The sequence below is a fragment of the Neofelis nebulosa genome, chromosome 7, assembly GCF_028018385.1.
Source record: "Neofelis nebulosa isolate mNeoNeb1 chromosome 7, mNeoNeb1.pri, whole genome shotgun sequence".
Lineage (NCBI taxonomy): Eukaryota > Metazoa > Chordata > Mammalia > Carnivora > Felidae > Neofelis > Neofelis nebulosa.
In genome coordinates, this window is record NC_080788.1 from 71,769,293 (window position 1) to 71,783,501 (window position 14,209).

The following is a 14,209-nucleotide window of genomic DNA, read 5'->3' on the forward strand; positions in this document are numbered from 1 at the left end:
TAATTTAGGGGCTCCTGGTTGGCTCAGTTGGTTGGGCGGCCAACTTCAGCTCAGGTCATGATCTCGCAGTCCGTGAGTTCGAGCCCTGCGTCGGGCTCTGTGCTGAAGTTCAGAGCCTGGAGCCTGCTTCAGATTCTGTGTGTCTCTCTCTCTGACCCTCCCCCATTCATGCTCTGTCTCTATCTCAAAAATAAATAAACATTAAAAAGAAATTTTTAAATAGTCATTTAAAATGTATATAATTTTCTGGCAGGGTGTAAATGATGAGTAACAAGTCAAAGAGCAAATGTCCTACAGTGGTCTGCAACTTAAAATGATAAAAATCTTTATATAAGTGCAAAAGCTATTAAAGGTGCTATTTCTGAGACGAGAGTGCACTAGAAGAAATATTCTGGAACAGATTTAGGCAGGCAACTCTCAGATCTTCAAAGTTGTCTCCCTAAAACAGTTATCTTCCCGGGGTTCTAACTATCGGCCCTGTGTATGGAAAAGTGACCTGATCTGTGTGTTTTGACAAGCTTAATTTCTTCAATAGTTGTGCCTTGAGCTTTCCCCATATTTTCTCAGGCTTCCCTATCAATTTAGCCAGGAATTTTTCCTGAATTTCCTCTTGAATTTCATCTCCTAACACAATATGTCCTACACTGTCTTTAAGATCTTAGGCCCAGATTAATGGTTTTATTGATCCTGAAACTACATTCCACCCCGGAAACCAAATTTTGTTCACATTATTCTTATAGAAATTCCCCAAGCCATGGGTTTACTTCTGACAAAATCCACACTATTTCCTCATCCCAAACACACTCAAAGATACTAAAACTAAATTATCAGGATCTATTATTTGGATACTGTACTATGATGTATTTTCCGACAATTTTATTTTCCTCCTTTGAAACATTCCTTCACTCATTTACTCACTTTTTTATATATTCATCTCCCAAACTTTTACTGAGTGTCCTCTATGTGCTAAGTATTGAGCCCAGGTTTGGAGAAATAAAGAAGTGCAAAATACTCACAGACCTTAGAGACTTACAGTTATTAAGAGAGTAGACACTAAGTGTTGTCATCTCAAGAAGTTCTCTCTTTTCATTGTTTCTATATGAGATGATGGAGGTTAACTAAGCCTATTGTGGTAATCATTTCACAACACATGTAAATCAAATTATTATGCTATACAACTTAAACTTATACAGTGATGTGTGTCAGTTATTTCTCAATAAAATTGGGAGGAAAACAGACTGAGGGGACCCTAGTCAAACAGAGAGGAACCAGAGGAAGGGGGTTAAAAGACCCAGAAATTCAGGGGACTTAAGATAGCAAGATAGCTGTAGAAGAAGCTTAGACCTCCCCACTTCTCTGATTTTACTGCTTCATCTAGTAAAAAGATCCCCAACTGGAGTTGGTAAGAAATTGACTTCAAACTGGTCAAGTTTGGAATGAGGTCAACAAGCCAGTCCACAATTTCACAAACGGCCTTGCAACTGGCTACAGATTCCCATGTTACAATTTGCCCCCAAAAGCTATCCTTCTATATTATAACAATGGCAAACAATGGGAAAGGGGATCAGAGGGAAAAAGGAAAAATATATATATATTTGGCAAGTCTTCTATACAGAAAACAATACAACTTTGTTGAAAGAAATTCACGAAGATATAATAGGAAGATATGCCAAGCCCATGGACTGTAAGAGTAATTATTGTGTAGATGACAATTAACCTCCCCATTCAAAGCAATCCCAATCGAATTCCAGAAATAATTGTTGTGCAAATGACAAAAGAATTCTAAATTTATATGGAAAGGCAATGGGCAAAAAGAGTTTGAAGAGAAAGAAATTGGTAGGACTTACCTATTTTAGATATCAAGACTCATTATAAGCTACGATAATTAGGAAAATGTGCTATTGGTGCAATAGGAACAAAAAGAAAGATGAAATAAATAGAGAATGCAGAAACCAACCCATGCATATATGGACATTTAATTTATGGTAAAAAAAAAAATAGGACTACACAGCAGGCATAGAATACAGGTTTAACAAAGAAAATTTCTAGGTCAAATGGATTCTCATGTGGAAAACTGAAATTTGACCTATATTTCGTACCATACATAAAAACTATGACCAGTATAATTGCAGATTTTAAATTTGAAAGATATTAACACTTCTAAATAATATTTTCATAACCTTGAAATAAGCAAAAAGAACTAGCTATAAAGAAACTTGATTGAGGGGTACCTGGGTGGCTCAGTCCATTAAACAACCAACTCTTGATTTGGGCTCAGGTCATGATCTCACAGTTTATACTTCAAGCCCTGCACTGGGCTCTGTGCTGATGGTGCAGAGCCTGCTTAGCAATCTCTCTCTCCCTCTCCCTCTGCCCCTTCAGAGTTCTCCATCTCTCTCTCTTTCAAAATAAATAAATAAACTTAAAAAAGAAAGAAACTTGACTGATAAATCAGGTGCATTAAAAATAAGAATTTCTGCTCATTAATAAACCAGTCAGAGAAAGACAAATACCAGATGATTTTATTCATATGTGGAATTTAAGAAACAAGATAAATAAAGGGGAAAAGAAAAGAGCAATAAATAAAAAACAGACTCAACCACAGAGAACAAATTTCTGGTTACCAGAAGGGAGGTGGGTGGGGGAATGGGTGAACTAGGTGAAGGGGATTAAGGAGGGTACTTATTATGATGACCACTGAGTAATGTATAGAATTGTTGAATCACTACGTTGTATACCTGAAACGAATATAACACTGTTTATCAACTGCACTGGAATTAAATTTTTTTTAAAAAGAACTTCTTTTCATTAAAAAGAAATTATGAGACTAGAAAAATAAGCCTGCATAAACCAGAGAAAATATTTGGAATACATATAACTGATTAAAGGCTTGCTTTCAGAATATATTTTTTAAATCTTTAAAGTATTAACAAATTCCCAGTTTAAAAAAGAGCAAGACTCTTGAAAAGTCATTATTTTAAAAAAAAGTATATACAAATATAAAACAGAATGTGTTTTCCTAAATGTTTTTTGAAAACCAAAAAAACCAAAAACTGACCAAAATAAAAATAAAAAATAAACAGAATAATGAGGATTATCATATACTACTCATGAGAGTGTACATTTTGGCAACCACTTTGGAATACTCTCTAACATTATCTGTTACGGTTGAATATATACATTCCCTGGAATCCAGCAGTTTCATGGATATGCAACATAAATTCTTGCAAGCATATGCCGAGAGAGATGTAGAATATATGTTGGTGAGGGGAACGCTTTTGCAATGTTGGTCAGAATGCAAACTGGTGCAGCCACTCTGGAAAACAGGGTGAGGCTCCTCAGAAAATTAAAAATAGAACTTCCCTATGACCCAGCAATAGCATTGCTAGGAATTTACCCAAGGGATACAGGAGTGCTGATGCATAGGGGCACTTATACCCCAATGTATATTGCAACACTTTCAACAATAGCCAAATTATGGAAAGAGCCTAAATGTCCATCAACTGATGAATGGATAAAGAAGATGTGGTTTATATACACAATGGAATACTACTTGGCAATGAGAAAGAATGAAACATGCCATTTGTAGCAATGTGGATGGAACTGGAGGATGTTATACTAAGTGAAATAAGTCAGTCAGACAAACACAGATACCATGTTTTCACTCATATGTGGATCTTGAGAAACTTAATAGTAGACCATGGAGGAAGGGAAGGGGGGAAAATTTACAAACAGAGAGGAAGGCAAATGATAAAAGACTTCTAAATATAGAGAACAAATTGAGAGATGATGGGAGGTAGAGAAGAGGGGAAAGTGGGTGATGGGCACTGAGGAGAGCACTTGCTGGGATAAGCACTGGGTATTGTATGAAAGCCAATTTGGCAATAAATTATATTAAAAAATACTTTCTAAGTTTGAGGTGTATAACATTATAATATGGATTTTATACAGGTGTATATTGTGAAATGATTACCATAATAAGGTTAGTTGACACCTCTATCACCTCCATAATTACTTTTTTTTCTTGGCAGTGAGACCACTTAAAATCTACTTTCTTAGTGACTTTCAAGTACATAATGTAGAATTGTGAACTATAACCACCATGCTGTACTAGTGTTCTAATGAGAACTTATTCATGTTAGAGCCAGAAGTTTGTGCCCTTTGACCAACATCACCTCATTTCCTTCATCTCCCAGTCCCAGAATCCCCATTCTAAATTTGTCTCTATAAATTTAAGCTGCCAATTCTTTCTGATCTACAGAAAAAGAACAGAGGGAGAAGATGGTGGCATAGGAGGACGTTGGGCTCACTGCATCCTGCTGATCACTTAGATTCCACCCACATCTGCCTAAATAACCCAGAAAACTGCCAGAACTAGCACAACGGACTCTCCAGAGCCAAGTGTAGACAAGAAGCCCACGGAAGAGGGTAGGAAGGGCGGAGAGGCGGTGCGCACTACACGGACTGGAGGGAGCCAGCCAGGGCGGTGGAGGGGCAGCCCGCCTGGCAAGGCAGAATCCCTGAGTCTGGCTTGCAAAAGCAGAGGGGCCAGAATGCGTGAGTTCTGACAGCCAATGGGACTTATCATCCGGAATGTGAAAACTCAACAGCTCTGCTCCGAGAGCGGGAGGGAGAGAGGACACTGGGAAGGAGAGGTGTTGAGCCCTGGAAGATAGAGCTCAGCTCGGTGGGGAACCAAGGCACTGGCCAGTGCCATCTCCCTCTCCCATCCCCTAGCCGAAATCCCAAAGGGAACCAGTTCCCGGCACCGATCCTGCTTGCACCCTGCAAACACCCAACGCTGCACTTCTGTGGATCCATCCCTCCGACGGGTCTGCCTGCCTCCCTCCTGGTGATGCAGGGCCCCTCCCACAGGGGACCACCTAGGGCAAAGTGAGCTAAGCCTGCCCTTCCCGCCTTTGTGCACCTTGGAGATCCACCCCGACTAACACACCAGATCCCATCAAAGCAGCACCACAAGCCTGGCAGTGTGCAAGTAGCCCAGACAGGGGCCAAACCAGCCACAGTGAGTCCTGCCCTTGGGAGAGGGGAAGATAAAGTACACACCAGTCTGATTGTGGTCCCAGCAGTGGGCTGGGGACAGACATCGGTCTGACTGTGGCCCTGCCCACCAACACAAGTTACTCCAGACAGCACAAAAGAACCATATGACCCTGTCAATCGATGCAGAAAAAGCATTTGACAAAATTCAGCATCCTTTCTTAATAAAAACCCTCGAGAAAGCCGGGATACAAGGAACATACTTAAACATCATAAAAGCCATTTATGAAAAGCCCACAGCTAATATCATCCTCAATGGGGAAAAACTGAGAGCTTTCCCCCTGAGATCAGGAACACGACAGGGATGTCCACTCTCACTGCTGTTGTTTCACATAGTGTTAGAAGTGCTAGTATCAGCAATCAGACAACAAAAGGAAATCAAAGGCATCAAAATTGGCAAAGATGAAGTCAAGCTTTCACTTTTTGCAGATGACATGATATTATACATGGAAAACCCGATAGACTCCACCAAAAGTCTGCTAGAACTGATACATGAATTCAACAAAGTCGCAGGATACAAAATTAATGCACAGATATCAGTTGCATTCTTATACACTAATAATGAAGCAACAGAAAGACAAAGAAACTGATCCCATTCACAATTGCACCAAGAAGCATAAAATACCTAGGAATAAACCTAACCAAAGATGTACAAGATCTGTATGCTGGAAACTATAGAAAGCTTATGAAGGAAATTGAAGAAGATATGAAGAAATGGAAAAACATTCCATGCTCATGGGTTGGGAGAATAAATATTGTCAAAATGTCAATACTACCCAAAGCTATCTACACATTCAATGCAATCCCAATCAAAATTGCACCAGCATTCTTCTCGAAACCAGAACAAGCAATCCTAAAATTCATATGGAACCACAAAAGGCCCCGAATAGCCAAAGTAATTTTGAAGAAGACCAAAGCAGGAGGCATCACAATCCCAGACTTTAGCCTCTACTCCAAAGCTGTCATCATCAAGACAGCATGGTATTGGCACGAAAACAGACACATAGACCAATGGAAGAGAATAGAAACCCCAGAACTAGACCCACAAACGTATGGCCAACTCATCTTTGACAAAGCAGGAAAGAACATCCAATGGAAAAGAGACAGTCTCTTTAACAAATGGTGCTGGGAGAACTGGACAGCAACATGCAGAAGGTTGAAACTAGACCACTTTCTCACACCATTCACAAAAATAAACTCAAAATGGATAAAGGACCTGAATGTGAGACTGGAAACCATCAAAACCCTAGAGGAGAAAGCAGGAAAAAACCTCTCTGACCTCAACCGCAGCAATTTCTTACTTGACACATCCCCAAAGGCAAGGGAATTAAAAGCAAAAATGAACTTTTGGGACCTCATGAAGATAAAAAGCTTCTGCACAGCAAAGGAAACAATCAACACAACTAAAAGGCAACCAATGGAATGGGAAAAGATATTTGCAAATGACATATCAGACAAAGGTCTAGTATCCAAAATCTATAAAGAGCTCACCAAACTCCACACCTGAAAAACAAATAATCCAGTGAAGAAATGGGCAGAAAAACATGAATACACACTTTTCTAAAGAAGAAATCCAGATGGCCAGCAGGCACATGAAAAGATACTCAACGTCGCTCCTCATCAGGGAAATACAAACCAAAACCACACTCAGATATCACCTCAGGCCAGTCAGGGTGGTGAAAATGAACAAATCAGGAGACTATAGATGCTGAAGCGGATGTGGAGAAACGGGAACCCTCTTGCACTGTTGGTGGGAATGCAAACTGGTGCAGCCGCTCTGGAAAACAGTGTGCAGATTCCTCAAAAAATTAAAAATAGATCTACCCTATGACCCAGAAATAGCACTCCTAGGAATTTACCCAAGGGATACAGGAGTGCTGATGCATAGGGGCACTTGTACCCCAATGTTTATAGCAGCACTTTCAACAATAGCCAAATTATGGAAAGAGCCTAAATGTCCATCAACTGATGAATGGATAAAGAAATCGTGGTTTATATACACAATGGAATGCTATGTGGCAATGAGAAAGAATGAAATATGGCCTTTTGTAGCAACGTGGATGGAACTGGAGAGTGTTATGCTAAGTGAAATAAGTCACACAGAGAAAGACACATACCATATGTTTTCACTTTTTTGTGGATCCTGAGAAACTTAACAGAAGACCATGGGGGAGGGGAAGGAAAAAAAATTAGAGAGGGAGGGAGCCAAAACATAAGAGACTTAAAAACTGAGAACTGAGGGTTGATGGGGGGTGGGAGGGAGAAGAAAGTGGGTGATGGGCATTGAGGAGGGCACCTGTTGGGATGAGCACTGGGTGTTGTATGGAAACCAATTTGACAATAAACTTCATATATTGAAACAACAACAAAAAAATAAATAAATAAATAAATAAATAAATAAATAAATAAATAAATAAAATGCACCCCAGATATCTCTAACAAACTACCTAAGTACAGACATTTGGTGGTCAAAGAATGATTTCTTCTTCAAAATAGACAAAGGAATTCCTATGAGCTTGCTATTACAGCTATTATAACAATCCCTATTATGACTAATTATTCCCCAAAAACCTTCAATGATATATGACTACTAGAGAAAAAAGAAAAGATAGAATTGATTCTTTATCTTCACTATTCCTTGTGGAATACTAAGACTTGGTGTTTAATTATAAATAAGTGAAAATTCAAAAATTATCTCCTCTTTTGAACAAATACTGTCAAATCATCAAGAGGATAAATCCCAAATCCCAAAAGGTCATGATGCAAGAAAGTAGACATATATAATACCTTCTTCTGGGCTTTCATTTTTACCATAAACATGTGCTTTCAAACTAGAGAAAAAGTATCTTGTAGGGCTTACTCTTTGCAATCCATGAGAGATTACAAACTGGATCATCCAATTTCTTGGAAGTCCTTCACATGCCTGTTGCTCCATGGAGTAATATTTTATGTCTGGTCTCTGACCCTCTTCTCAGCATTCATCCAAGGAGTAAGTGGAAATTGTCTAACATGTGAGCCACATGTACTCAAAGTTTTTGCAAAAATAATTTCATAAGAAATTTTTTATCTTTAAAAAAGCTGAAAATATTTCATTAGACTGAAATGCTGACAAATAAATAAAACCTAAAAATATTAATTTCCTTCTTGTTTCCCTGAATTCTGGGGAATATTTTTCACTTAGTTTGTGTATCACTCTAAAAGATAAATAAGAGATACATACAAGGGCTTAGGATTTTAAGTGAAGAGGTATATTAACTGACAATTGCTGGAGAAGGATTTATTTTGATGATTTTTGTTGCTTGGTGAATAAATATGGCAAATTTCTCTCTCCAGTGATATCTTCTTTCCAAAACCCATTTATTACTTTTCAGTCCCATCACATTAATAAGCCCTGGTTTAATGGGGATTCTTTTTTTTTTTTTTTTTTTTTTTTTTTTTTTTTTTTTTTATTTATTTATTTTTTTTTAATATATGAAATTTACTGTCAAATTGGTTTCCATACAACACCCAGTGCTCATCCCAAAAGGTGCCCTCCTCAATACCCATCACCCACCCTGCCCTCCCTCCCACCCCCCATCAACCCTCAGTTTGTTCTCAGTTTTTAACAGTCTCTTATGCTTTGGCTCTCTCCCACTCTAACCTCTTTTTTTTTTTTTTTCCCTTCCCCTCCCCCATGGGTTTCTGTTACGTTTCTCAGGATCCACATAAGAGTGAAACCATATGGTATCTGTCTTTCTCTGTATGGCTTATTTCACTTAGCATCACACTCTCCAGTTCCATCCACGTTGCTACAAAAGGCCATATTTCATTTTTTCTCATTGCCACGTAATATTCCATTGTGTATATAAACCACAATTTCTTTATCCATTCATCAGTTGATGGACATTTAGGCTCTTTCCATAATTTGGCTATTGTTGAGAGTGCTGCTATAAACATTGGGGTACAAGTGCCCCTATGCATCAGTACTCCTGTATCCCTTGGATAAATTCCTAGCAGTGCTATTGCTGGGTCATAGGGTAGGTCTATTTTTAATTTTCTGAGGAACCTCCACACTGCTTTCCAGAGCGGCTGCACCAATTTGCATTCCCACCAACAGTGCAAGAGGGTTCCCATTTCTCCACATCCTCTCCAGCATCTATAGTCTCCTGATTTCTTCATTTTGGCCACTCTGACTGGCGTGAGGTGGTATCTGAGTGTGGTTTTGATTTGTATTTCCCTGATGAGGAGCGACGTTGAACATCTTTTCATGTGCCTGTTGGCCATCCGGATGTCTTCTTTAGAGAGGTGTCTATTCATGTTTTCTGCCCATTTCTTCACTGGGTTATTTGTTTTTCGGGTGTGGAGTTTGATGAGCTCTTTATAGATTTTGGATACTAGCCCTTTGTCCGATGTGTCATTTGCAAATATCTTTTCCCATTCCGTTGGTTGCCTTTTAGTTTTGTTGGTTGTTTCCTTTGCTGTGCAGAAGCTTTTTATCTTCATAAGGTCCCAGTAATTCACTTTTGCTTTTAATTCCCTTGCCTTTGGGGATGTGCCGAGTAAGAGATTGCTACGGCTGAGGTCAGAGAGGTCTTTTCCTGCTTTCTCCTCTAAGGTTTTGATGGTTTCCTGTCTCACATTCAGGTCCTTTATCCATTTTGAGTTTATTTTTGTGAATGGTGTGAGAAAGTGGTCTAGTTTCAACCTTCTGCATGTTGCTGTCCAGTTCTCCCAGCACCATTTGTTAAAGAGACTGTCTTTTTTCCATTGGATGTTCTTTCCTGCTTTGTCAAAAATGAGTTGGCCATACGTTTGTGGGTCTAGTTCTGGGGTTTCTATTCGATTCCATTGGTCTATGTGTCTGTTTTTATGCCAATACCATGCTGTCTTGATGATGACAGCTTTGTAGTAGAGGCTAAAGTCTGGGATTGTGATGCCTCCTGCTTTGGTCTTCTTCTTCAAAATTACTTTGGCTATTCGGGGCCTTTTGTGGTTCCATATGAATTTTAGGATGGCTTGTTCTAGTTTCAAGAAGAATGCTGGTGCAATTTTGATTGGGATTGCATTGAATGTGTAGATAGCTTTGGGTAGTATTGACATTTTGACAATATTTATTCTTCCAATCCATGAGCAGGGAATGTCTTTCCATTTCTTTATATCTTCTTCAATTACCTGCATAAGCTTTCTATAGTTTTCAGCATACAGATCTTTTACATCTTTGGTTAGATTTATTCCTAGGTATTTTATGCTTCTTGGTGCAATTGTGAATGGGATTAGTTTCTTTATTTGTCTTTCTGTGGCTTCATTGTTAGTGTATAAGAATGCAACTGATTTCTGTACATTGATTTTGTATCCTGCAACTTTGCTGAATTCATGTATCAGTTCTAGCAGACTTTTGGTGGAGTCTATCGGATTTTCCATGTATAATATCATGTCATCTGCAAAAAGCGAAAGCTTGACTTCATCTTTGCCAATTTGGATGCCTTTGATTTCCTTTTGTTGTCTGATTGCTGATGCTAGAACTTCCAGCACTATATTAAACAACAGCGGTGAGAGTGGGCATCCCTGTCGTGTTCCTGATCTCAGGGAAAAAGCTCTCAGTTTTTCCCCATTGAGGATGATGTTAGCTGTGGGCTTTTCATAAATGGCTTTTATGATCTTTAAGTATGTTCCTTCTATCCCGACTTTCTCAAGGGTTTTTATTAAGAAAGGGTGCTGGATTTTGTCAAAGGCCTTTTCTGCATCGATTGACAGGATCATATGGTTCTTCTCTTTTTTTTTGTTAATGTGATGTATCACGTTGATCGATTTGCGAATGTTGAACCAGCCCTGCATCCCAGGAATGAATCCCACTTGATCATGGTGAATAATCCTTTTTATATGCTGTTGAATTCGATTTGCTAGTATCTTATTGAGAATTTTTGCATCCATATTCATCAGGGATATTGGCCTGTAGTTCTCTTTTTTTACTGGGTCTCTGTCTGGTTTAGGAATCAAAGTAATACTGGCTTCATAGAATGAGTCTGGAAGTTTTCCTTCCCTTTCTATTTCTTGGAATAGCTTGAGAAGGATAGGTATTATCTCTGCTTTAAATGTCTGGTAGAACTCCCCTGGGAAGCCATCTGGTCCTGGACTCTTATTTGTTGGGAGATTTTTGATAACCGATTCAATTTCTTTGCTGGTTATGGGTCTGTTCAAGCTTTCTATTTCCTCCTGATTGAGTTTTGGAAGAGTGTGGGTGTTTAGGAATTTGTCCATTTCTTCAAGGTTGTCCAATTTGTTGGCATATAATTTTTCATAGTATTCCCTGATAATTGTTTGTATCTCTGAGGGATTGGTTGTAATATTTCCATTTTCATTCATGATTTTATCTATTTGGGTCATCTCCCTTTTCTTTTTGAGAAGCCTGGCTAGAGGTTTGTCAATTTTGTTTATTTTTTCAAAAAACCAACTCTTGGTTTCGTTGATCTGCTCTACAGTTTTTTTAGATTCTATATTATTTATTTCTGCTCTGATCTTTATGATTTCTCTTCTTCTGCTGGGTTTAGGCTGCCTTTGCTGTTCTGCTTCTATTTCCTTTAGGTGTGCTGTTAGATTTTGTATTTGGGATTTTTCTTGTTTCTTGAGATAGGCCTGGATTGCAATGTATTTTCCTCTCAGGACTGCCTTCGCTGCATCCCAAAGCGTTTGGATTGTTGTATTTTCATTTTCGTTTGTTTCCATATATTTTTTAATTTCTTCTCTAATTGCCTGGTTGACCCACTCATTCGTTAGTAGGGTGTTCTTTAACCTCCATGCTTTTGGAGGTTTTCCAGACTTTTTCCTGTGGTTGATTTCAAGCTTCATAGCATTGTGGTCTGAAAGTATGCATGGTATAATTTCAATTCTTGTAAACTTATGAAGGGCTGTTTTGTGACCCAGTATATGATCTATCTTGGAGAATGTTCCATGTGCACTCGAGAAGAAAGTATATTCTGTTGCTTTGGGATGCAGAGTTCTAAATATATCTGTCAAGTCCATCTGATCCAATGTATCATTCAGGGCCCTTGTTTCTTTATTGACTGTGTGTCTAGATGATCTATCCATTTCTGTAAGTGGGGTGTTAAAGTCCCCTGCAATGACCACATTCTTATCAATAAGGTTGCTTATGTTTATGAGTAACTGTTTTATATATCTGGGGGCTCCGGTATTTGGCGCATAGACATTTATAATTGTTAGCTCTTCCTGATGGATAGACCCTGTAATTATTATATAATGCCCTTCTTCATCTCTTGTTACAGCCTTTAATTTAAAGTCTAGTTTGTCTGATATAAGTATGGCTACTCCAGCTTTCTTTTGGCTTCCAGTAGCATGATAAATAGTTCTCCATCCCCTCACTCTCAATCTAAAGGTGTCCTCAGATCTCAAATGAGTCTCTTGTAGACAGCAAATAGATGGGTCTTGTTTTTTTATCCATTCTGATACCCTATGTCTTTTGGTTGGTGCATTTAATCCATTTACATTCAGTGTTATTATAGAAAGATACGGGTTTAGAGTCATTGTGATGTCTGTATGTTTTATGTTTGTAGTGATGTCTCTGGTACTTTGTCTCACAGGATCCCCCTTAGGATCTCTTGTAGGGCTGGTTTTGTGGTGACAAATTCCTTCAGTTTTTGTTTGTTTGGGAAGACCTTTATCTCTCCTTCTATTCTAAATGACAGACTTGCTGGATAAAGGATTCTCGGCTGCATATTTTTTCTGTTTAGCACACTGAAGATATCGTGCCAAGCCTTTCTGGCCTGCCAAGTTTCAAAGGAGAGATCAGTCACGAGTCTTATAGGTCTCCCTTTATATGTGAGGGCACGTTTATCCCTTGCTGCTTTCAGAATTTTCTCTTTATCCTTGTATTTTGCCAGTTTCACTATGATATGTCGTGCAGAAGATCGATTCAAGTTACGTCTGAAGGGAGTTCTCTGTGCCTCTTGGATTTCAATGCCTTTTTCCTTCCCCAGTTCAGGGAAGTTCTCAGCTATAATTTCTTCAAGTACCCCTTCAGCACCTTTCCCTCTCTCTTCCTCCTCTGGGATACCAATTATGCGTATATTATTTCTTTTTAGTGTATCACTTAGTTCTCTAATTTTCCCCTCATACTCCTGGATTTTTTTATCTCTCTTTCTTTCAGCTTCCTCTTTCTCCATAACTTTATCTTCTAGTTCACCTATTCTCTCCTCTGCCTCTTCAATCCGAGCCGTCGTGGTTTCCATTTTGTTTTGCATTTCGTTTAAAGCGTTTTTCAGCTCCTCGTGACTGTGCCTTAGTCCCTTGATCTCTGTAGCAAGAGATTCTCTGCTGTCCTGTATACTGTTTTCAAGCCCAGCGATTAATTTTATGACTATTATTCTAAATTCACTTTCTGTTATATTATTTAAATCCTTTTTGATCAGTTCATTAGCTGTTGTTATTTCCTGGAGATTCTTCTGAGGGGAATTCTTCCGTTTGGTCATTTTGGATAGTCCCTGGAGCGGTGAGGACCTGCAGGGCACTTCCCCCGTGCTGTGGTGTATAACTGGAGTTGGTGGGCGGGGCCGCAGTCCGACCTGATGTCTGCCCCCAGCCCACCGCTGGGGCCACAGTCAGACTGGTGTGTGCCTTCTCTTCCCCTCTCCTAGGGGCGGGATTCACTGTGGGGTGGTGTGGCCCGTTTGGTCTACTTGCACACTGCCAGGCTTGTGGTGCTGGGGAGCTGGCGTATTAGCTGGGGTGGTTAGGCAAGGTGCACGGGGGCGGGAGGGGCAGGCTTAGCTCGCTTCTCCTTAGGTGATCCACTTCAGGAGGCGCCCTGTGGCAGCGGGAGGGAGTCAGATCCACTGCCGGAGGTTTGGCTCCGCAGAAGCACAGAGTTGGGTGTTTGCGCGGAGCGAGCAAGTTCCCTGGCAGGAACTGGTTCTCTTTGGGATTTTGGCTGGGGGATGGGCGGGGAAGATGGTGCTGGCGAGAGCCTTTGTTCCCCGCCAAGCTGAGCTCTGCCGTCCGGGGGCTCAGCAGCTCTCCCTCCCTTTGTCCTCCAGCCTTCCTGCTTTCTGAGCAGAGCTGTTAACTTCTGACCTCCCAGACGCTAAGTCGAGCTTGCTGTCGGAACACAGTCCGTCCGGCCCCTCCGCTTTTGCCAGCCCGACTCGGGGGCTCTGCT